The following is a 22,539-nucleotide window of genomic DNA, read 5'->3' on the forward strand; positions in this document are numbered from 1 at the left end:
TCCTAACCACCCTTCCTAATGTCAAATAAAGACACCTGTTTTGGCAAACAACCTCTCGTTTTATTTAACATAAGTGGGGTGGGGGGACGGAGGAGTGAGGATGGGAGAGGGGAGGGGGAAACCTGGGAGGAGGGAGCTGGAAGGGGAGGGAAGGGAGGAAGGGAATGGAAAGCTCAGGGGTGGGGGTCTGGCTGCCTCTCTCGTCTTTCAGCACTGCGGGTGCAGAGGTCTCGGGGCGGAATGGGTGTGGAGGTTGGGGCAGGAGGGACAGGGGCTGCGGAGGAAGCAGGAGCAGTGGGAGCAGGAGCAGGAGGAAGCGGGAACCGGTCGAGGAGGCTCTGGAGGTGGCCTCTGAGGGCACGGCCCTGCTCCTCCAGCGCCTCCCAGCTCCGCTGGCGCAGCTGAAGGTCCTCCTGGACCCAGTGGTCCTGGGTGCGGAGCTGGTGATCCAGGAAGCGGAGGTGCCGCCACTGGTATTCCGCCTGGTTCCTGGCTCTCCTGCTGGCCCGGGCGCAGGCGGCTGCTGCAGGCGGGGTGGTGCACCCTGCAGGCCCAGGTGCTGCGGCTGTGGTGAAACAAGACCAGCGGTCAATTCTCCCTGTGAAACCCAGCCCCCCTCTGCAAGGCCAGGGCCCCTGCATGACACCCAGCTGCTGCTCCGTGGTGGGCAAGGCCCACGCGCACGGTCCCTGGGCTCCCTCTCCTCCCAGCCCCCCGTACACATAAGGGGAGCATGATGGTATTCACATGTGGAGGCCTCCCCGGCCACGGACGACACAGGCGAGCGGCTCAGTGGGGTGCCTTGGGGGTCCTGGGTTTTGGGCAGGCTGCCGCCAGGCTCCTGGCTCTCGGCGTCCTCCTCCTCCTCCGTGTCAGGGAGTGGTCCCTCTGCCCTGGGGTCAATCACCTCCCAGGGAGCAGGGACGACATGAGCCCCCAAGATGCGGTCCAGAGTCAGAAAGTGGGGGCAGGCCTCCGGGTCGGCCCCTGGCAGGCAGGCCCGGGAGTAGGACTGCCGCAGGTCCTTAATCTTGCAGCGGACCTGCTCCCTGCTGCGGTGGTGGCCTCTGGCGGCCAGGCTGGCAGCTTTCCGGCCATAGACTGCCGTGTTCCTGTGGCTAGTGTGGAGATCGTGGACATTGGAGGCTTCCCCCCAAACCTGGATGAGGTCCACGATCTCCGCACTAGACCACGCAGGCGCCCGCCTCTTGCGTCCCCGGGCAGGCTCCTGGGAGCTGCCAGGCTGGTCCCGGGAAGAGGGGGAGGGCTGGGGGGCATCGGGTGGCTGGCTCATGGGGTGTCAGGTGCAGGGTCTGCTGGCAGGGTGCTGGCAGCCTTGCAACTGGCACAAACACTGTAGCCAGACCGTGGCCCTTTTAGGGGTCCGGGGCCGGGAGGGGGGCAGTAAAGTTTGCCTGGTGTTGGCCAGAGTGGCTAGGAGGGCAAGCTGGGAAGGGCTGCCCGCGTCCTCCGTAGCGAGAAAAGCCCCATTCGTATGTTGGGATCTGACCTAAGTCGGATCCACGTAACTCGGGGACTGCCTGTAGTCAACTATCCAATAAGCAAAAGCTTATCGGATAGTCGACTAATCCCTCAACTTCCCTCCCCCACCCTTGCAGCCTCTATCTGACAGAAACAGTTGGTTCCCCCCAGCATCGTCTTCATGTGGGACAGGGAAAGAGAGCAAGGAATGAAGTACATTTCCAAGCATTCCTTTGGCAGCTAGCAATAGGAAATGGAGGGGAAGGGAATGGGGAAGCTGTGAGACCCAGGCCCATCGCTTGTAGTGAAGAGAAGGCTCTCGCTGCTAGAAGATGGTAGCATTATGAAAGGGGAACATTAACATGTGTCCCTAAGCAGTAGAAGGAATAGAGATCACCCCAGAACTTCCTCCAAACTGGTTTAGAAATGCTGGTAGCCTTGGCTGGCAGCCCCCAAAGAAGGAATTGGGCAGGCTGAATGGAGAGTTCATCTCTATCTGAAGCCTAGCAAGGGAGGTATGTGGACCCCATCAGAAGTAAAATGATAAGTAAGGCAGAGAAGGCAGTATCGGAGGATTTGGGCAGCTTTGGGTACAATACGAGGCACACAGGAGGATTTGACTCAATGTTCCCTGAACCAGAGAATCAGAGATTGACTCTTTCTTTCCAGACATTTCTCATATTCTAAAAGGGAACCTAGCTCCTGCTTTCCAGATTTCAACACCTGAAAAATTCAGGAGTGTTCAAGTACACTTAGGCCTGAATTTATTTAATTTCTCCCAAATCAAATACTGATCCACTGCAATTTGCTGTAGAAAAAAGTAGGATAATATTGAGCAATAAATGCTGGCATCTTTCCAGTGCTTAACTGGATCTGAGTTGCTATTATCAGCAGCATTAGCTTTTTAAAATTTAGTTTATTTAAAATCTTGAACCCCTTTGTAATCAAACAGAATTTTGATGTCTTCTTCAGTGGGCCTAGGAATTTACCTGAGAGAAATGGGAGACCAGAGAAAAGAGAGAAATTGATCTGGATAGGTGGGGATAAAGGCATAGATCCAAACTCTTTCATACTACTTAGAGTTGCATTTATTGTCCCACTTTATAATTTACTACTGTTACAGTTGATGCTTTATGTGCATATGTTTCTAGAGGGGCCCCACAGGAATCTGTTCTTGGTCCTACAGTATTTAACATCTCTAGCAGTGACCTGTAAAAAAACATAGAATCATTACTGATAAAATTTGTGGATGACAAAAATTTGATGAATGCTGCCTAAAACTGGGCATACTCAAACAGTATACATTTGATATAGCTACATTTAGGAACAAAGAATATAGGCTCTATTTATAAGATGGAGAACTCTATCCTAAGAAGCAGTAACTCTGAAAAAAGATTTGGGGGTCATGGTGGATGAACATCAGCTGTTGTCAAAAGGGCACATGTAGTCTTTAGATGCCTAAAATCAAGATTCTGAATAGGAGTAAAGAGGTTATTTTATCTATGTATTTGGAACTGGTGCAACTTGTGCTGGAGTATGCAGTCCAATTCTGGTGCCAACAATTTGAAGAAGGATGTTGCCAAATTAGAGAGGATTCAGAGAAGAGCCAAGAGAGTGATTAATAGATTAGAAAACCTGCCTTACACAGGTTGTAGCTCCCTTAACCCAGACTCTCTGGTCTGGCAACATCCATGATCTGGCATGGACCTTGAATGTTTCTGGACCACAGAGTCCGGGGACAGGCAAGTCTGGTAGCAGGGCTGGAGCGCACTAGAGGGGACCGGTCACTTAGCTGGGATCCCAGTGTTGGGAGTAGGGGACATGGGAGGTCCAACCAATAGTCAAACTACAAGACCTCAACTGTTACAGCTTTACAAAAAGAGAAAGTTAAGGGATCAGCCAACTTGATCACAATCTATAAGTTCCTACATGGAAATATTAAAATATTTTAATAATGCACTTTTCAATCTACCAGAGAAAAGTGTGGGTAAGAGGATGGGCAGGAACAGTGGGCAGAACATGTGACTAGGTGAGAAAAGGTGGATTCCTATATGGGAATTGCCAGGCACTTTTCCCAAAGTCACAGCAGTAGTGGGAATTTTCTGCAGAGAGGTAGGCATCTGGCAGCTCTTCTTAGTCTTTGCTGGTATCCTTTCCCTTCTGTTACCCCCCAGGCCTGATTTCAAACAGAGAGATGAGAGGCAATTTAGCAGTTCCTTGACTTTAGAAGTTTAACAGTTCCTTGACTCATTAATCCATAACCATCATAGGAACAACAGCTTTGACACTTACAAAATAGTTCTGATCAATCTGTTTCATTAAAAACCCTGTCCATGTGTTCAGATTGTCTGGTTTAGCTTTTGTTTCCAGCAGTGGTGTGAGTGAATCCTTTTGATGGCAATTCTAAAACCTGCCTTTATTTAGTCACAAAATCAGTGTACTCTGGGTTAAATCCGCACCATTGCTTAATTTTTACCTCCGTTTGACTTGTCTCCCCATTCATCCAGAGCAGAGAGAAACATCCCATTAAAGTGTGATGGAACTCTTTTTAAGGGCCGTGTTGTAAATGTGATATGCCAGAGTTCTCTTTTGCTATCCTAGTGTAACACAAACTATTTCCTAAATTGGTTTCAGAAATTCTTTGAGAAGATCAGATCACAATTAGTGAAGTGATGCTATCTCTTTCCTCCATGGTAAGTATGGCAAATGAAAAATGTTTTGAAATGTATGAGATTTTTCTATAATGAATATATTAATATGATATGACTAAACAGCACAGGTACAATGGTAGCCTGTCACATTTTGTATTTAACATTAACACTTTCATTTTTTAAGAAAAGGTCAGCAATGAATTTGCAGTAAAGTACACAGGCTCAAATGCTCTAAGAGTCTGATCCAGTACTTGCTGATCTCTGGAAAAGGTTCCTGTTAATTTCAGTGAGTTTTAGAACTAGAGCTAAATGAAAAAAGGACATATTGTTTGCCCAAGCACTATATATAACATTTTAATAATAGAAGACATGTGCTTACGCTGCCAATCACTAAGGGTTTCTTGGGGAAAAAATCTACTAAGAAGGGGCCCCAATGGGATAAAACAGAGGGTATCACTGGCAAGGCACATTTCAGATTTGTTTTCCCTTGCCCCTGGGTTAGTACTAGCATTTATCCATTAGGGCAGGATGCATGGGTCATCTTTTCTCCCTTGCTTATCTGTAGGTGAGTGACAGGTAGTAGTATGTAGGGGAATCTGGTAGGGAACCTATGGAGGGATTACATTAAATGTTGATTCCAGGGTATTTGCTCATTGGTATGTCTGTTAGTGTATTTAAAAATGATAATCAAGGGCTCCTAGAGTGTGGATGAATGATCTTTTATTAAATGTTAGTAAAAATTAACAACTGTCCTCTTCCCCTCCCCCCTTATTTGTTATTTATGGACCATTTTCATATGGATAACATCTCTAAAAGGATTTTTATGCTCAGTCCATTGTTTTCCTTCTCATTTATATTTATTACTATAAGACTAACCCAGCATTGCTTGGGGGCTTCAGGGTAGAGTGCTGGCAGTGTGGGGGTACAGGAGTCAGGGAAGGACCTTAGTGATGTGGCAGGGGAATGCAAGAGGCTGGGGTAGGGCGTGTGAGAATGATGGCTTTGGAGTGAGGAAGGCCTCAGGACAGAGGGTGCCATCCGGCATGGGCCTTTTCTCTCCCCACAGATCCCTCTGGCCACCAGGGGTCTTTTTCTCCCCTGACCCCTGGTAGACAGGTGCTTTTTTTTAACCTTCAGCTCTACCCCTCTCATTAGCCAGGGGCCTTTTCTCTTTCTCAGCCCCCTCCCCCCAGCCACCAGTGGTCTTTTTTTTCCTCACCCTCTTGGCTCCCCAGGTTGCTAGGGGCCTTTTCTCTCCCTCCGAGCTCGCCATCCAGTTGTCAGGGGCCTTTTCTTTCCTTCCACCACCACCAGGGACCTTTTCTCTCTCCCTCCCCAACACTGCAGCCAAAGGTCAGGGAGGGGAAAGAGTTTGGGGCAGTAGGGCTACTTATGCAGTATGGTGGCAGACAAGATGGTAGAATTCCAGTGCCTATGGCCACTCCTTTGGTGGTACAGCTGTCCCCCCAGGAGACACTCTGTGGAATAGCTCTACCCTGCAGGCTCGCTGCCCCCAGTGGCCACTGAAGATCACATCCCTCCAAACAGCCGCTCCCTTTCCATGTTATGGAAAACAGTCCCTTTCCTGGTACTTCCAGTTTTCCTGGCACAACCAAACCCTAACTTGCTTTAAGTTAAGAGAAGAGGAAGCTGCATTCCAAATTTGATTTTGATGGACCTAGCTCTTATCGTTTAGGAGGAGATCGTGAACACATGGACTCAGACACATATTCAGATAGATGCACAAATCTCTAATATTAAACACTGAGGGGTGGGATTTTCAAAAGATTTCAGCATTGGCTTAACTCCTCTCCCATGGATGTCAATAATGTACATGCCCAGGGCTTGCAGTGAGATCAAGAATTACCCCTTTTTGAAAATCCTAGTGGACGCTCTGGATTTTATCTTACTGGCTGCAGTGATCTCTTACTGATTCATTGTATTGCTTTCGTGATCTTTTACTGATTAATTGTACTGCTATACTAGCTTGTGTTCCAATTGCAGTCTATAACATGCACTTTCTTTAGTGTAAATGTGCTACTTTTTCCAGGTTCTGTGCATCCCTCCTCTCCTGTCTCTGACCCTATTAATCCACATCATTGGGAGGAGCAAATTGAAGCTAATAATTGCTCAACTCCCTGTCATACAGTAGTGTAGGTGTAATGTAATACACAGAGTCTGTAATGCCAGAATTTGTGCTGCACAGATATATACAGTTTGGAGTCTACTGGCAGCGGAGGGGAGTAAAAGTGTTCATGAAGAAATATGTTCATATTGCATTGATTATTGTTGAGGGGCAACCTACCCGTGGAGGCCCCTTGAGTTTAATTCCCCTTAATTATATAAATTGGCCTTCCCCTAGGCCCTCCAACAATTTACAAGACCCTCCAACAATCTCAATCAGTACCTCCAACTATCTCAATCAGGCTTCTCTAATAGGAGAAATACAGCCCGGCCAGAGTCCATACACAAGATTTCTTTAATAGGAGTAATATGGCCCAGAGGCCTAGTCTAGAGGCCTGTAGGAAAACTTAACCCTCATGGGATAGCTACAGAGGTGGAAGGGGGGCACGGGCCCTCCCACTCCACCGGTCACTGCCTGCTCAGTGGGGAATCCTGCCGCAACACGCTGAGCGCCTGGAGAATAATTCCCCGCCCTGGGCTACTTCCAGAACTCCCTGTTCTCCCTGCCCCCCCCCCCCCCAACATGGGGCTCCTGGCTGAATCAAGCCCCTCGTCCCCAGCTCCTGCCCCATGGCCCAGCCTCCTTATACTGGACTCTATGGTCCAGGAACATCTGTGGTCCTGCTGGACCATGGATGTTTCCAGACCACAGAGTCCCGGTTAAGGGAGGTACAACCTGTGGTAAAGATTAATATTAACCTATGTGGAAAAATATATTTGATATTTTGTCTCATTCTTTTGAATCTATATTTTACATTTGGTTTGTTTATACAATCAGAGTCAGATCCTGCTTGAACTGGAGAAAGGAAGGAGTACTGCAGAAAAGGATCTAGGAGTCATAGTGGACCTCAAGCTAAATATGAGTCAACAGTGTGACACTGTTTCAAAAAAAAGGAAACATGATTCTTGGATGCATTAACAGGAGTGTTGTGAGCAAGTCACGAGAAGTCATTCTTCCACTATACTCTACGCTGATTAGGCCTCAGTTGGAGTATTGTGTCCAGTTCTGGGCACCACATTTCAAGAAAGATGTGGAGAAATTGGAGGTGTGGAGAAGAGCAACAGGAATGATTAAAGGTCTAGAGAACATGAGCTATGAGGGAAGACTGAAAGAATTGGGCTTGTTTAGTTTGGAAAGAAGACTGAGAGAAGACATGATAGCAGTACTCAAGTATCTAAAAAGGTGTCTCAAGGAGGAGGGAGACAAGTTGTTCTCTTTGGTCTCTGAGGATAGGGACAAGAAGCAATGGGCTTAAACTGCAGCAAGGGAAGTTTAGTTGGAGATTAGGAAAAACTTCCTAACTGTCAAGGTGGTGAAACACTGGAATAAATTGCCTGGGAGATTGTGAAATCTTCATCTCTGGAGATATTTAAGAACAGGTTAGACAGACAGCTGTCATGGATGATCTAGACAGTGCTTGATCCTGCCATGAGAGCAGGGGACTGGACTCGATGACCTCTCGAGGTCCATTCCAGTTCTAGTGTTCTATGATTCTATGAAGAGAATAGGAACTGTGCCTTTGACTTAGAGGTCCTAAATAGAAATCTTGAAATAATTATATTGCTCCTAATCATGTTGCTTACCTTATTTTTTTCCTAAAAATCAAGTATATCTAAAAAGAGCAGTGCTAAACTAAGATTCCTGTAATGTTGGGTTGGAATCCTTCCAAACTGAAAGCCTGTGTGACTATTGAAATGTATGGGGGAGGGGAAGGGCACCAAAAAGTGGCAAATGTGACTGCCTGGCTTGTCTTCATTTGGGGTCAAATGGATCTACAGTATCTGCAGCCTTACTGGCTATGCCATTGTCATGTCCTTACTTCCCAATTTAAAGCTCTGTAGAGGTCTGCAAAAGTAACCTTCTCTAAGGCACTTGGGCCGATGCAGTTACTTTGTGCAGGTTCTCTTGCTTTTGTCGCCCATGCATTGGTCCTTACAGTCAGAGGGCATGTCTACACTACCCCGCTAGTTCGAACTAGTGGGGTAATGTAGGCATACCCAGAGTGAATTACAATGGAATATCAGTCTCCTCTTATGAAATGATATATGCAGTATCGTTTGTTGTATTGTTTTGTACAAAATGGAAATCAATAGCTGGGCTTACTAAAGCCATCTGGTATGAATTTGAATTTCAACCACATTGATTTTATTTTGCAGTGTTACAGTGTGAGGCCAAGAATCAAAAAACAATGCAAGTCTTTAGGAATACATCTGTAAATACAGCAAAAGGTCAGAGGGAAAGGAAGTAGAAATATTGCACTGTGCAAATTAGGTTTTGATTAAGCTGCTATTGTACTAGCAGGTGAAGCAACTTACAGAGTTGGCATCTAAGTTCATGAAGCAGGAAAATGTGTAATAAGTATGTATCTGAATTTAAATGAAAAATTATGTCAACCTTACTGCAATTTTATATTTTGATCATGTACGATGCATTGATTTGTTTAGTGATTACATGGCAAATGCTGAAAAAAGAATTGCCAATATGGATTTGTATCTAATGTAGGGGTGTAAGAGACCAGTTGAGTCACTACTTAACTACTCGCTCCCCCCGCTCCAGTCTCTCTCTATCAGAGGCAACAAGTGAGAGGGAAGCAGGAGCCAGTACTGGGGGGAGCCATCTTAAAAGCTGGCTTGAAAATCGGTTCTCCCCAGCATCGTCTCCATGGTGCAGGAAGTGAGGGGAAACGGCACAGCTTGCCTGTGTGCCCAGTATATTCTACATTTAAACTTCAGAGCCACGGCAGGGGTAGCACCTGGACCCCGCCTCCCTTTATCAACTAATCATGTAGTTAGTATAAATTGACCCACTTCTTACTATCCTTTATCTGACGTAAACGTTAAAGGAAAATTTGAATCGCTTCAGTGTAAACTGGAAAGTGGGTGCACAGGGATTGATGCAGATTGCTCTGCCCTTTTAATAATGCTGAAGGATTTAGCCATTGAGATAAAAAAATGCTAGTGGGTGCTGAAGACTGAAATTTCAGAAGGGAATATATCAAGGATTATGGCATTAATACATTGCAGAGATTTTGTAGTAGCCATATTTTAGTGATGTGTGTCTCTGGAGATGACATCTAGTAAAACTGTCTTTTCATCTTTGCTACTGTGCCATTCTGTAATTTTCTGTTTTTGCATTTTTATTGACAAGGGACATACTGTACAGGCAGTCCCCGGGTTACATACAAGATAGGGACTGTAGGTTTGTTCTTAAGTTGAATCTGTATGTAAGTTGGAACTGGCGTCCAGATTCAGCCAACTTACATACAGATTCAACTTAAGAACCCCAGGCATCCTGTAGTCAGCCGCTGGTCAGTTTCAGCAGCGGCTGACTTGGGGACGCCTGGGGCAGAGCAGCTGGGGTGCTACTGGGTTGGTCCAGTAACGCCGCCGCTCCTCGGCGCTACTGGACCAACCCAGAAGCACCCCAGCTGCTCTGCCCCAGGTGTCCTGATTCAGCCGCTGCTGAAACTGATCAGCAGCAGCTGAATCAGGACTCCTGGGGCAGAGCAGCTGGGGTGCTGCCGGGTTGGTCCAGTAGCGCCAAGGAGCGGTGCAGCGGAACCAACAGGCAGCGCCCCACCTACTCTACTACAGGCCCGGGGCTTTGCTCCAGACTAGGGAGCGGCTTTGCTCCACGTCTCTCTAGTCTGCTGGGGGGGGGGGGGGGGGGCGCACTAGCTGCGTCCCCTCCCCCCCAGCAGACCAGGGAGACGCTGAGCAAAGCGAGGAGGACCCGGGTGGGACGGCGCTGATCTGGCTCCTCTCCCCCTCCCCCCCCCCAGCAGACCAGGGAGAGGCAGAGCAGCTTTTCTCGCCCCGGAGGACGGGGGCGGCGGGACCAGGCGTCCGCCGCTCCCGTCGTCCGGGGTGAGAAAATCCCCATTCGTATCTGCGGATCCGACATAAGTCGGATCCGTGTAACTCAAAGACTGCCTGTACTTGTGATAATTAACTAAATTGCAATCCACAGCTATAAATACATTCACATTTCTTGGTATCCAGTGATGTTGGGCATACAGGAAGTATTATTTTTATATAAAGAGAGAATTTTGAATTCATCATATATTGTAGGTTTTGAGATAGTGATAAACATCCATTTGAGAATAGGGATGTGAAAGTGTAACCGTGTATACGGTTACATGTAGGCACTCGGTACACATGGGAAGGCAGCTTAAAAGTAGGCTCCCTGTGTGTACCGGATCCCAGCGGAGGATGCATGTCCCCCACTCACTTCGTGTATGCTTCTGCTTCTGTGTCAGAGAAGCAATGTGTGTCAGGCACACAGGACTGGTATGTACTGAGAGCAGGCTTAAAAGCAGGCTGTCTGTGCACACCAGCTCCCAGTGATCTGACTGCACCTCTCCGTGATGCTGCCTCTGATACAGAATTAGAAGTGTGCAGGCAGGGGGTAGGCAGTCGCCACCCAGGAGCCAGTGCACTCCAGGAGTCAGCAGTTAACTGGTGCCCGGCTGGAGCAGCCTTCTGCCTGTACCACACCGACTGCTCCAGTTAAATTTTTAAATTAATGTTTCTGTAGGTCTGAAGTTCTATCATTCCATATCTTATGATGCCTCTCTGTTTCTCTCTCCTTTTCTCTTGAAACATGTCCATTCATTTGTATCCTTTTTCTTATATTTCTTGCAGGAGATTACTTGCATTTCATTTGGTCTGCTGCCTGACCTTCACTAGGTCTGCTGCATGACCATTCCAAAATTCATACCATCAAATTTTTATAATAAAAATATTCAATGCTTTGTCCAGATAATTCATGTTGGCAATACCCGTTCACCATATGAAGCCAATAACAAGTATGATAGATCCACTTTTAACATCTTCATGAAATGCATGTTCCTCACTACTTGTATCATTGTCACTCACAAGCATCCTAATAGTTAGTACTTTACCTGTTTATTTCTAAAAGGTTCAAAGCTGCCTTTAGTTACCCATGTTCATCTTCATGGACTTCACTGTAAGTTGTATACTCTTAACTGTTATTCACTTGTCGCTCTGCCCCTAAATCCTTTGATGTGTTTTCCAGAATTTAACATTTATAACACTGACCAAAGGTTTATTATATAAAGATAGAGGGTAAAATACAAAAACATAGTGTCCATGGGCAAACGATCACCATGTATGTGATCTGCTAGAGCTTGCCCATAAAGACACTTGCATAATACCATCAAAAGACAAGCCTGAGAACTTAAATGCGTAAGACACTGAAATCCACGCACTTAACAGGCACACAGGAGCTAAGACTCCTAATATCCGACTCACCACACTATCTTTAATTGCCCACTCAAAAACCTTCATGTGGAACAGCCCAGTCCCCAGTTGCCTACTTCATTTTAAGTGACTGCCTCCTGGATGCATTACCCCTTCTGCTTAATAATCTGTCCCAACTTGTATTTAGCTCAGATACTCTGCTTCCTCCCCCATTCCTGAAGAAGAGCTCTGTGTAGCTCTAAGGGCTTGTTAACATGTCAGTATAAGGTTGACTTACTTTAGGTTAGCCTATAGCCAATGCAGTAATTTAATCAGCTGTTGGTGTCCAGCTACTCTTCTACTGCAGGGAGAGTGTCTCCTCACCAGGAGTGCTTGCACCAACTGAAATGTGTCATTGTTGAGCATTAATAGCCAATGTAGGGCACTGACATCCATGTGGAGCTCATAGCTGTAGCCCCTTCTGCCCTGGGTGACAGCCCCGGCTATGAGCCCCATGTGGGCGCAATTTCACAGCCCAGAACTTACCAGCAGTGAAATTGACATTCTTGTCAATTTCATTCTTCTGTCTCTGCTCAGAGTAGCATGCACTCTGACAGGTCTGGGAATGCCATAGAGAGCTGGAAGCCCAGACTCATAGTGGGTAGCCTGAGAAGCAGCCAAGCTGAGAGCAAGAAGCCGAGGGAAAGCAGGGAGAGAAGAACCCAGGCAGTAGTCCAGGTGGGAGTAGGTAGATTCAACCGCAGGGGCAGCTAGGCTCTAACTGGAGATCCCAGACTGTCCCAAAGTGAAAGCCTGAGTTGTGATCCGGGTTCAGAGTTCACTGCAAGGAACAGACCAGCCTTTCTTGTCAATTTCATGGTTCCAACAGGGAGCTCTGAAATGGGCAATAATTTTAGCCAACAGCTGATGTAAATAATAGGATATCTATATGGGCACTGTGTCTCCCTAGCTACACCAACAAAATCCTTACACTTTTCAGGGGGTAGAGTTATTATGTTAGTGTACTAGGGCACTAACATCTGGATCCTGATTTTTTAGCTGAAGACCATGGGAGCACAGATGCTGATAATTTTATCTTCAGCAGTGCTGACTGAAGGGTCAGAGCCTTTTGTGCCCCCAGTTACATGATCACATCTCCTAGTGAAGGTAAAATCAGGACACAGGAATCTTAAGCAAGGCACCCAGATATAATGGGTTAAAACTGTTAAAAACTTGGTTCCAGGTGACTTTCCCAGTGTTGTGCAGCAAATCAGTGTCAGAACCATGTCTTTTAACCAGTTCACCATCATATCTCCTGAACAGCTTCAAAATCTAGTAGGATAAAAAATGTTTTGGGTAGCAATGACTTATTTTTCTATGGCGTTCAATATTTTTTAGTTGTAACTATTTACTTCTTTTACTGAGCAAATGAATATTCAATACATATTCATGTGCAGATGGCAGAGGTTGATCTAGACTTTGCCAGTGCTTTGCAGTTGAAAAAGTGTCAATGAAAATAATTGTCCAGCTGTAATAACGAAACCATGTTTCACAAACAGTTGTGAAAGTTGCTGAATCAGTATATTTGGTATCATGTTTATGCATATTCAGTTTATATAGCAGCAGTAATTATCATGTTAAAGGTAGCTAAATAACCTAATATGCAATTAAGACATTAAATATCACACATTTTGGGAGATTTCATTGCTACTTTGGGACCAGATGCTAATACAGTTGCACTAATGCTAATATGGAAGGATTCGCACTGACAACATTTACTCCAAAGGCACATGCATCTGGCTATCAGAATCTGACTCTCGTCTCTCTTTTGTCTTAAAAGGACTGTTAGGGTTATTTTGGAGCCAACACTTGTGTTAATTTGAGGCTATTATAATCTGATGAGATAAATTCTTTAGTTGTTAAATACCTAGCGGCAAAAGCAATCAATACCGTATTAGGTCACTAAAAGTGATTTAACATTCAGTACACTTGCCCTGAACCTGTGTCTGCCTAATGGAAACAGACTATTTCCAGTAATTTAAAGTTCATACAGAAATGTAGGGTAGGGATGTTAAAATGTGTTTATTTTTGTAGATTTTTCAGTGGTTACATGTTTACCCCATAGAGCCACCTCTTCCCCCCTCCCCATGCTGCTGCTTCTGACACATCTATCACAGGTAGCAGCGCAGGAGCAGGGAGGGACAGGTGGAAGTAGCATGGGGCAGTGTCAAGTAGATGGGAGGGAAGGGAGATGGCTAAAAAGCCAGCTACCCACCAGCACCAGCTTCTGCCAGCCCCTCCCATGCTGCTGTCTCTAATAGGGAGGCAGCAGTGCGGGAGAGTGCGGGGGTGCAGGTGACTCCCACCTTCCTACCCCACTGATACAGAAGCAGCAGCATGGGGTGGGGGGGGGACTCTGTGGATAACTGTGAGGGTAACCAGCTTCACCGGTTAACCATTTACCCATATATACTAACACACCCCTAATTTAGGGCATTGTTTGTTCAGGTTATGATACAGTGCCCAATCTACTATATATTTTGAAGATTTTATGGATTTATTTTATGGCACTACTGGACCAACCTGGCAGCACCCCAGCTGCTCTGCTGCAGGCGTCCCCGATTCAGCCGCTGCTGAAACTGACCAGCAGTGGCTGAATAGGGGATGCCTGGGGTAGAGCCGGACTATCGGAAGGGGGGGGGCTATGAGGCGTCTGGGGTGGCATCCCCCCGTCACCCCACCCCACCCCAGTCCCCTCATAGCTTCCCCTTCTGATAGTCCGGCATATCTGATAATCCGGCACCCACTGTAGTTTTATCAATATCAGCTCAATTAGAAAAAAGTATCTCTGTCAATAATGCTGTGACAAAATGGAATGAGTGGACTTGTCACAAAATGTTTGAGTTTGAAACAAATTGTCTATCCAAAGGAAAGGAAAGTTACCAACAATAATACTGTATGTCAAACCCTGTCTGACTTTGGGCAAGTGACTTGTGTAGTCAATTTTTAAAGAGTGGACAAAGATAAAATGTTTTTTCTTTTGGTGCTCAGTTTTTTGATGCCCAGATGTCAGGACTGATTTCCAGAATATTGACTTCAACCAGATTTCTGGGTTTTCTGTGCTTTTAAAGATGAAGCCAGCATATCTGAAGTTCAACACCCAAAATCTCATCCACCCAGCCTATCATGTTTTCATCTGAAAATGGGGATAATTTCCTACCTCTTGGGATAGTAGTGAGAATAAATCCATTGTATGAGGTGCTAGGAAAGGCCTATCTATTAAAATAGTAGATTTGGACTCAAAATTCTGATATTAATTTATGTTATGTCCAAAATATTCTTTATTATGCAAAAAAAGTTTGGACACCAGTCAGATTAGTGCAGGATTCATTAGACTGAATGGGTGTGTTTCTGCATTGACCTAATATGAGGCTCTGGCTATGTATTATAGTTCCATTTTCGCTCACTTTGTAGATATGATTAAGTACTGAATGAGAGACACCAGAGCAGGTATTTCCTATTTGTTAAAACTAACTAACCTATGGTGCTAAACATGGTGGCTTTTGAAGAGTGTAATCCATTCTTACATTTTTCTGAGGTTTGGGAAATACCGAATTTATAGGGGTGCCCACTACAAAATGAACGCTCTCTCTCCTTCCTTCCCCTGCCTTCTCTCTACTTTCTAAAGTTTTGTTTCTAGCCTTGTGTGTTCTTCTCCTTGGGAAAGATTTCACCAGTATGCTTTGGCTGTGTCTCTGCAGGAGCTGCACTTATATGGATGAATCAGGCTCAATTGATTCAGGTTGTTCAGCTTGTGTTTATTTTTGCCTTTTGATAATGGTACTTCATACAGGGTTGTACATCATGTACAAATTTAATGTTTTGTGGAATATTTCACTTATGATTTTATTATTGAATTATAATCTACAGTAAAACATTTGGTTAAATTTGGAAAGTCACTTTACATAGGGGCAACATTTAATCTCCCTCTCTAACATTCAAACTCTCTTCTCCCTGCAGTGGAGAAGGTCAAGTAGGAAAGGATCCTTTGTAGCTTAGCTATGGAAGAGTAGGACAGGATTAGAAAGGGTTGAATTGGTCAATACATACCTCCTATGTGATGAAAATTTCAGACAGATGATATCTCTTGTTCTCACAAGTAGAGGCCTGCAAATTTGTGGCTATCAACTTTATATCCACAGATCATATTTGCTGATCAGATGGGGTATGTCTACACTACAGCGTTAATTCGAACTAATTTAGTTCGATTTAGTTAATTCGAACTAAGCTAATTCGAACTAATGCGTCTAGAACTAAAAACTAGTTTGAATTAGCGTTTTGCTAATTCGAACTAGCATGTCCACATTAAGTGGACCTTGAACCGGGCTTAAGGATGGCCGGAAGCAGTGCCGGCAGGGCATCAGAGGAGGACTTAGAGCGTGGAGATGCTGTCTCAGGCTAGCCGAGGGCTGCGCTTAAAGGGTCCCGACCACCACCCCGGACAGACAGTTCTCAGGGGTGCCCCGCTTGCAAAGCAGTCCTGGCTTGGAGTGCCCGGAGTACCCACACTGGGCACATCACAGCACTCGGCCATCAGCCCGGCTGCACTTGCCGCAGGCTGCCATCTGGGGAGAGGGGGCAATTGGGGGGCTGCAGGAGAGCTTCCACCCCCAGAAGCCCACAGAGCCAGCCCAGTCCTCCCCATCGGGGGCTCGTACCCCATTCCTCCCTCACCTCCTTCCACTTACCCTTCCCTAGCCCCCCTTCCTGATGTACAAAATAAAGGACAATTGTGTTCAAAAATGGAATCTGTCTTTATTGAACAAAACTGGAGGAGACTGGGAAAAGGAGGTGGGAGAGGGGAAGAGAGAGGCTGGGAGAGGGGAGGGCAACTAAAATGATCAGGGGTTGGGAACAGTTCCCATATGAAGAGAGGCTAAAGAGACTGGGACTTTTCAGCTTAGAAAAGAGGAGACGGAGGGGGGACAGGATAGAGGTCTCTAAAAGCAGGAGTTGGGTGGAGAGGGTGCATACAGAAAAGTTCTTCATTAGTTCCCATAAAGAAGGACTAGAGGACACCAAAGGAAAGGAATGGGTAGCAGGCTTCAAACTAGTAACAGAAAGTTGTTCTTCACAAAGCAAAGAGTCAACCTGTGGAACTCCTTGCTACAGGAGGCTGTGAAGGCTAGAACTAGAACAGAGTTTAAAGGGAAGTGAGATCAAGTCATGGAGGCTGGGTTCATGGAGTGGTATTAGCCAGGGGGTAGGAGTGGTGTCCCTGCCCAAGGTTTGTGGAAGGCTGGAGAGGGATGGCACGAGACAAATGGCTTGGTCACTGTCTTCGGTCCATCCCCTCCAGGGTCCCTAGGGTTGGCCGCTGTCGGCAGACAGGCTACTGGGCTAGATGGGCCTTTGGTCTGACCCAGGACGGCCATTGTAAGCTCAGGGCTCAGGGTCGGGGGGTCTCAGTGGACCCCCTTGATTTTCATGCACACCTGCTCCTGGGTGGCCAGGCTGGCAGCTCTCCTGCCCTAGACGGCCACTTTCCTGTGCCTAGTGCGGAGATCGTGGATGAGGTCCACGATGTCTGCACTAGCCCAGGCGGGTGCCCGCCTCTTGCGGTCCCGGGCAAGCTCCCAGGTGCCGCTAGCCTGATCCCGGGAAGAGGGGGAGGGCTGGGGGACATCGGGTGGGTGGCTCGATCCGTGCCAGGTTCAGGGTCTGCTGGCTGGGTGCTGGCAGGCTTGCACCTGGCACGGGCACTGTAGCCAGCCCGTGCCCCTTTAAGGTGTCCAGGGACGGGAGGGGGACATACGAGTTTCCCTGGTGTTGGCCAGAGTGGCCACCAGGGAAACCTGGGGAGGGCTAGCCTCCCACTAGTTCGAATTAAGGGTCTACACAGCCCTTAATTCGAACTAGTAAGTTCGAACTAGGCTTAATCCTCGTGGAATGAGGATTACCTAGTTCGAACTAAGCGCTCCGTTAGTTCGAATTAAATTCGAACTAGCGGAGCGCTAGTGTAGCGTCTATGAAAGTTAGTTCGAACTAACGGACGTTAGTTCGAACTAACTTTGTAGTATAGACATACCCATGCAGAATCAGTTTTTGTATCCCTGCAGGGATCTTTGCACAAGTATGCCAGTAGTGGGCAATGCTGAATGACTGCTGCTAAGTTAGAAACAAGAGAATTATCCCATTGGAAAGAGGATTTTCCCACTCCTTTTCCAATGCACCTTAAATGTCTCCTTTGTCCAGGAGTTTGATCAAGGCAATACAACATAATTCAAGAGAAAAAGAAGGAAATATTTGGGAAGCAGGCTGCTTATTGTTGTAGAGCATAAGAAATAGTACCGCAACGATGTCTCAGTAGAAATTGTCCCATAAGAATAAAATTGCAGGAAAGGCAGTAAAAGAAACACACACAACAGATAAATACAAGTCACATTGTTTAGCAATTTCCCACAGGATACTGTTACCATGTGTGAGATCAGTATATACAGAATGTTGCATAGTATGTACATTTACTTTCATACTGACAGTGATATATTTCAATACCTTTCTTTTTTGTTGTGTCAGTGATCAGTTTTATATTGTACCTTTGGCTTCAGTGAGGCTGCTATGATCTGTTTAAATCAACATAATTTGTTAAAAGTGTTTCCAGGAGGGTGCCTATAGCTAAATAGATGGTCCTTTTTAAGTCTGCACATTGATTACAAAGATTCTGGAAGTCAAATACTGTTTCTGGTTTTTGTGTCTTCATACTTCAGATGCTGAAGAATTTCTCATTCCCCTCCTTTCTGTCTGGCATTAAAAATTAGGTGTCTCAGAAAACTCTGCTAATGTCTCTTTACCTTGTTTCTATAGTGCCTGTTAGGAAATATATGGGAGGGAATTTTTTAGCTGTTTTCTGGCCACAACTTCAGTAAGTATAACCATTTGGTTTTATGTCAGCATTTATATGGACAAATAATTGTTTGCCTTTCTGCCTCGTTTGCTTACATAAGGCTAATTTATGAATCAGAAGGTACACTAAGGGTGTAAATCAGTTTGTGCACATAAAATATTGGACAAGCTGGAGGTTTGGGTATAAATCTATGTTGCACTAGCTATGTTGCACTATGTTGCACATTTTGGTCTTTTCATTTTGTATCCACTGTCTTATGCAGCAGAACCCTGACAGGGATGTTACCACCATTCACTTCCTTCTTTTAGTCAGTATCTTGACAAAAAAATAAGGCTAATGAGAGATGTGTTTGATTGGAAGTGCTATATTCTGTTGTGGCACTTACATTTATTCATGGGCAATAACATTACATGTTCATTTCTATCATTTTGCCTTTCTTACAAGTTATCTTTCAGGATACCAAAAATCAAAAACTGCTGCAGGGTGGGAGGTGAGTATTCTTAGTATTTAGCTTAGCTCTTACATAATTTTTATCCAGAGAATTTAAAATATTTGAGAAAGGAATATCATTCTTCCCTTTAGACATATGGGAAAAGAGAAATGAGCTGCAGAGCTAGGAATAGAACCTATTGATCCCCATTTGGTGCTCTACCTGCTGCACTAGAGGTAGACAAGATCCAGCCAACCAAACCACTCTATCTGGCAAGTAGATCCAGCCCACAGGCTACAGACCACCTAGGTAAGTGCCTTCCAACCACAGCCTGCCTTTGGCACTCAGCCCCTCCCTGCAACCCCAAGTCACTGTCCAAGCCCTCTGGGCGCACGCACACACTCTTGCACCTCTCCCCCAGGCCAGAATCCTCTCCTGCTCCCATACCCTTCCCAACCCTATACCCACTTCTGAGCCACAGGTCATCACCTAAATCCTCTGCACCATCCCACCCCTTGGTCATAAATCCACCACATGCCCTACACCCTTTCCCCAGGCAGACTCTTCTCCTACACACACACCTCGTCCCAGGTCACAACCCCCCTTCCTTCACCTAAACTCCCTCATGGACCACAAATCCTCTTCTACACCCCAGTCTGCTACCCCAAGCTTCCTTCTGCACCCAACCTCTGTCCCAAACCCCATAACCCCTCCATAGAAAAGTTCAGCTCTTGACCACTTACCAAAATCTTGGAGTGCCCCTCCATCAAAAATTATTGTCCACCCACGTGCTAAACCCAGTGTGTCAGTATTTAGGCCTTATGCCTTCCTGTGTATACAGAGTTTGTTGTTCTACATTCCTACAATTTGTAAATGATGCTCCTAGTGCCAGGTGTAGGACTGTTTGTTTTGTTGTTTCTAGTGAGAACTTTTTAATAAAACAAGTAAACAAGCACACTCCAGGGACTTTGTCAGCATCAACAGGCAGACAAGTGAATAAAATGTATAATCTGAAAATGAGACCTCGTGCATGGGTTTTGGTTGGTCTGGACATATTTGTAGGGTTGAGTGGTACATTTCACTGGATAAAGTCAGGTGGTAGCCTATGAGCTGAATTTGTATTCAGTGTGTGTGACTCTGTATAAGAGAGAGAGAGAGAGAGAAATAGAGAAAAAATTAATTCCAAATGGTCTGTTCCAGGGGTGGGCAGTAATTTTTTATGGGTGGCCACTCCAAGATTTTGGAAAGTGACTGCTCTCTTCTGTGATATTAATGGAGGAGGTGCGGGGTCTGGGATGGAGGTTGGGTTCAGAAGGGAGCTTGGGATAAGAGACTAGGGTGTAGGAGAGAAAGTGGGGTCTGCAAGGGAGTTTGAGTGAAAGAGGCAGACCTAGAGCAGAGGGGTTGGAGTGCAGGTTTTGGAATGTGACCTAGGGAAGGAGTCTGGGGTGCAGGAGTTTGGGTTGTAACCTAGAGTAGAAAGGGATTGTGATCTAGGGTATGGTATTAGGGTGCCAGATATGGGAGGGAGTATAGGTGCAGGAGGGGGCAGAGGATTTGAGTATGTTGAGTGGGGGGGCAGGATAGAGGTTTGGGGAAGAGAGGGTACTAGTGGCAGACTCTGGACAGGAGACATACTAGCAGCCCCACTAGCCTGCCTGCCTGCAGAGCTAAAGTATTGCAGAGCTTAAAAAGTTTATCGGCCTGCCCAGCGCCTGCACAATCATGTGCTTGTGTGAATAACTGAGCCAGAGGGAGGGTGGGTGCTTTGTGTGCTGCCTGTTATTCAAATAGGCAGATCTTGTTGGCCAGTTTCCATCCAGAAGCTATTCAATGGGATTGTGCTGGGGATAGGAGTTATGCCCAAAGCCTTCTCCCCTCCCTTATGGGCTCAAAGTTTTTAAAGAGAAACGGCCCCACAGCCTCTTTTCTGAGAGATGTGCAGGGCTGTGGAGTTAGGCAGGAGAGCCTGCCTGGGGCTCCTCACTGCATCTGCGGGCTAGATCTTGTGGCTTGGCGGGCTGAATCCAGCCCGTGGGCCGTATTTTGTCCAGGCCTGGTCTATTCCATGCTGTAAGCCTTCCCATGCTGACTGCCTGGTTACCCCTCCCCCCCATACTTGCTTGCTATTTGTGATAAGGATATCTCCCACTTCACTTCACCATTCCTTCAGTTGTTTTTGTTGTGGCAGTGTGGCAGCTGCTAGACTTCTAGTGTCAATGGATCAACTGAACAATTGGAATCATAAAGGAAAATGATGGTCTGAATTTCTCGTCCTCAGGCAGTGTACCTGACAAAGTGGCTTATCCTCAAATCCATGTTACCGTGTCAGCTGAGGGTTCTGTCACACACTAGTTCAACAGGATAATCTCAAAGGGAGACATCTAGACAGTAGGCAATCCTAATGGTTTTAATACTCTGGCAAAAAGGCCAGTGGTAAAGAAGAAAATAATTTTAACTCTTAAGGCACGGGCAGGCTGTTGTCAATTCCAAACATTCCAAAGGAGCAAAAAATTGAAATTTATTGACTTCAAAATTATTTGATTTTTTAAAAAAATCATAGCTTCTGACTTATATGCTTTGTGTTTCTGGATCTTTAAGTGCTTTCAGGTCATGTTTTCAGACTTTTCTCCCTAACCATGAGGAGGACGTCTTTTTATTAATGACAATTTAGATTCTCATGTAATCAGCAGCTGCAGGTTGGGATGTTTAGAAAACACCAAAAATTTCACAATTAAACTGGGGCAGCTGTGATCATTGGAACTGGCAATAAGGAATTTCTATCCAGTGTCTCATGCCTCCCCAAAGAAGTCAGAAATTTTCCCTTGAAGGAGTCATGCAGGTTGAGAAACCATTGTAAATCCAGAAGAATAATATTCCAAATATAAAAATCCTTTGAATCTCCCCACTTCCTATGTCTTGTAGCAAAACTAACTTTTGTTCTTTCCTGTATTGTTTGCTTCTCATGACGGAGACAATCAATGCTCTGATCGGACCTTTCCTGTGTCTCATACTGTTCTTGATAATATTAACAGTGGCCATGCCTGTCATAGCAATGTTTCTATAAGTCTACCTCATTTCAACTTTGTAAATGTTCTCTTGGGCTTACAGCATGGTGCTCAATTGTCCTGTGGGGGACAATGAAATTCACTGGAAAATGAAAAATACAAGCTGTGAAATGAGTAGACATAGTCTGCCAGGTATATCCTATCTACCTGTGGATTATGAAAAACAAAATTTACATGTAATTGTGCTCATAAATCTGTTTATTCCAAAACCCAAAAATACTTGTTCATCTGATTTAGGGAAAATAAGAACATAAGAACATAAGAACGGCCGTACTGGGTCAGACCAAAGGTCCATCTAGCCCAGTATCCTGTCTACCGACAGTGGCCAGCACCAGGTACCCCAGAGAGGGTTGACCGAAGACAATGATCAAGCGATTTGTCTCCTGTCATCCCTCTCCAGCCTCTGACAAACAGAGACCAAGGACACGATTTTATCCCCTGGCTAATAGCCTTTTTATGGACCTAACCTCCATGAATTTATCCAGCTTCTCTTTAAACTCTATTATAGTCCTAGCCTTCACCGCCTCCTCTGGCAAGGAGTTCCACAGGTTGACAACACGCTGTGTGAAGAAGAACTTCCTTTTTTTAGTTTTAAACCTGCTACCCATTTAGATATGC

General features: G+C 45.7%; 1 protein-coding gene across 12 annotated transcripts in view; it reads left to right on the forward strand.

Moving 5' to 3' along the window:
- The window catches only part of GULP1 (GULP PTB domain containing engulfment adaptor 1), a 369,257-nt gene that overhangs the window by 75,202 nt on the left and 271,516 nt on the right, over positions 1–22,539 (forward strand). For 8 of the 12 annotated variants that reach the window (XM_075933787.1, XM_075933780.1, XM_075933782.1 and 5 more), the window contains exon 2: positions 4,117–4,175. The exons of 3 other annotated variants lie outside the window; for them this stretch is intronic. The gene's annotated coding sequence lies outside the window, so the exon portion shown is untranslated. Of the gene's footprint in view, positions 1–4,116; positions 4,176–19,020; positions 19,163–22,539 lie in introns of those variants that run through there. One more of the 12 variants, XM_075933778.1, reaches the window with a different exon arrangement.

The sequence above is a fragment of the Pelodiscus sinensis genome, chromosome 7, assembly GCF_049634645.1.
Source record: "Pelodiscus sinensis isolate JC-2024 chromosome 7, ASM4963464v1, whole genome shotgun sequence".
Classification (NCBI taxonomy): domain Eukaryota; kingdom Metazoa; phylum Chordata; order Testudines; family Trionychidae; genus Pelodiscus; species Pelodiscus sinensis.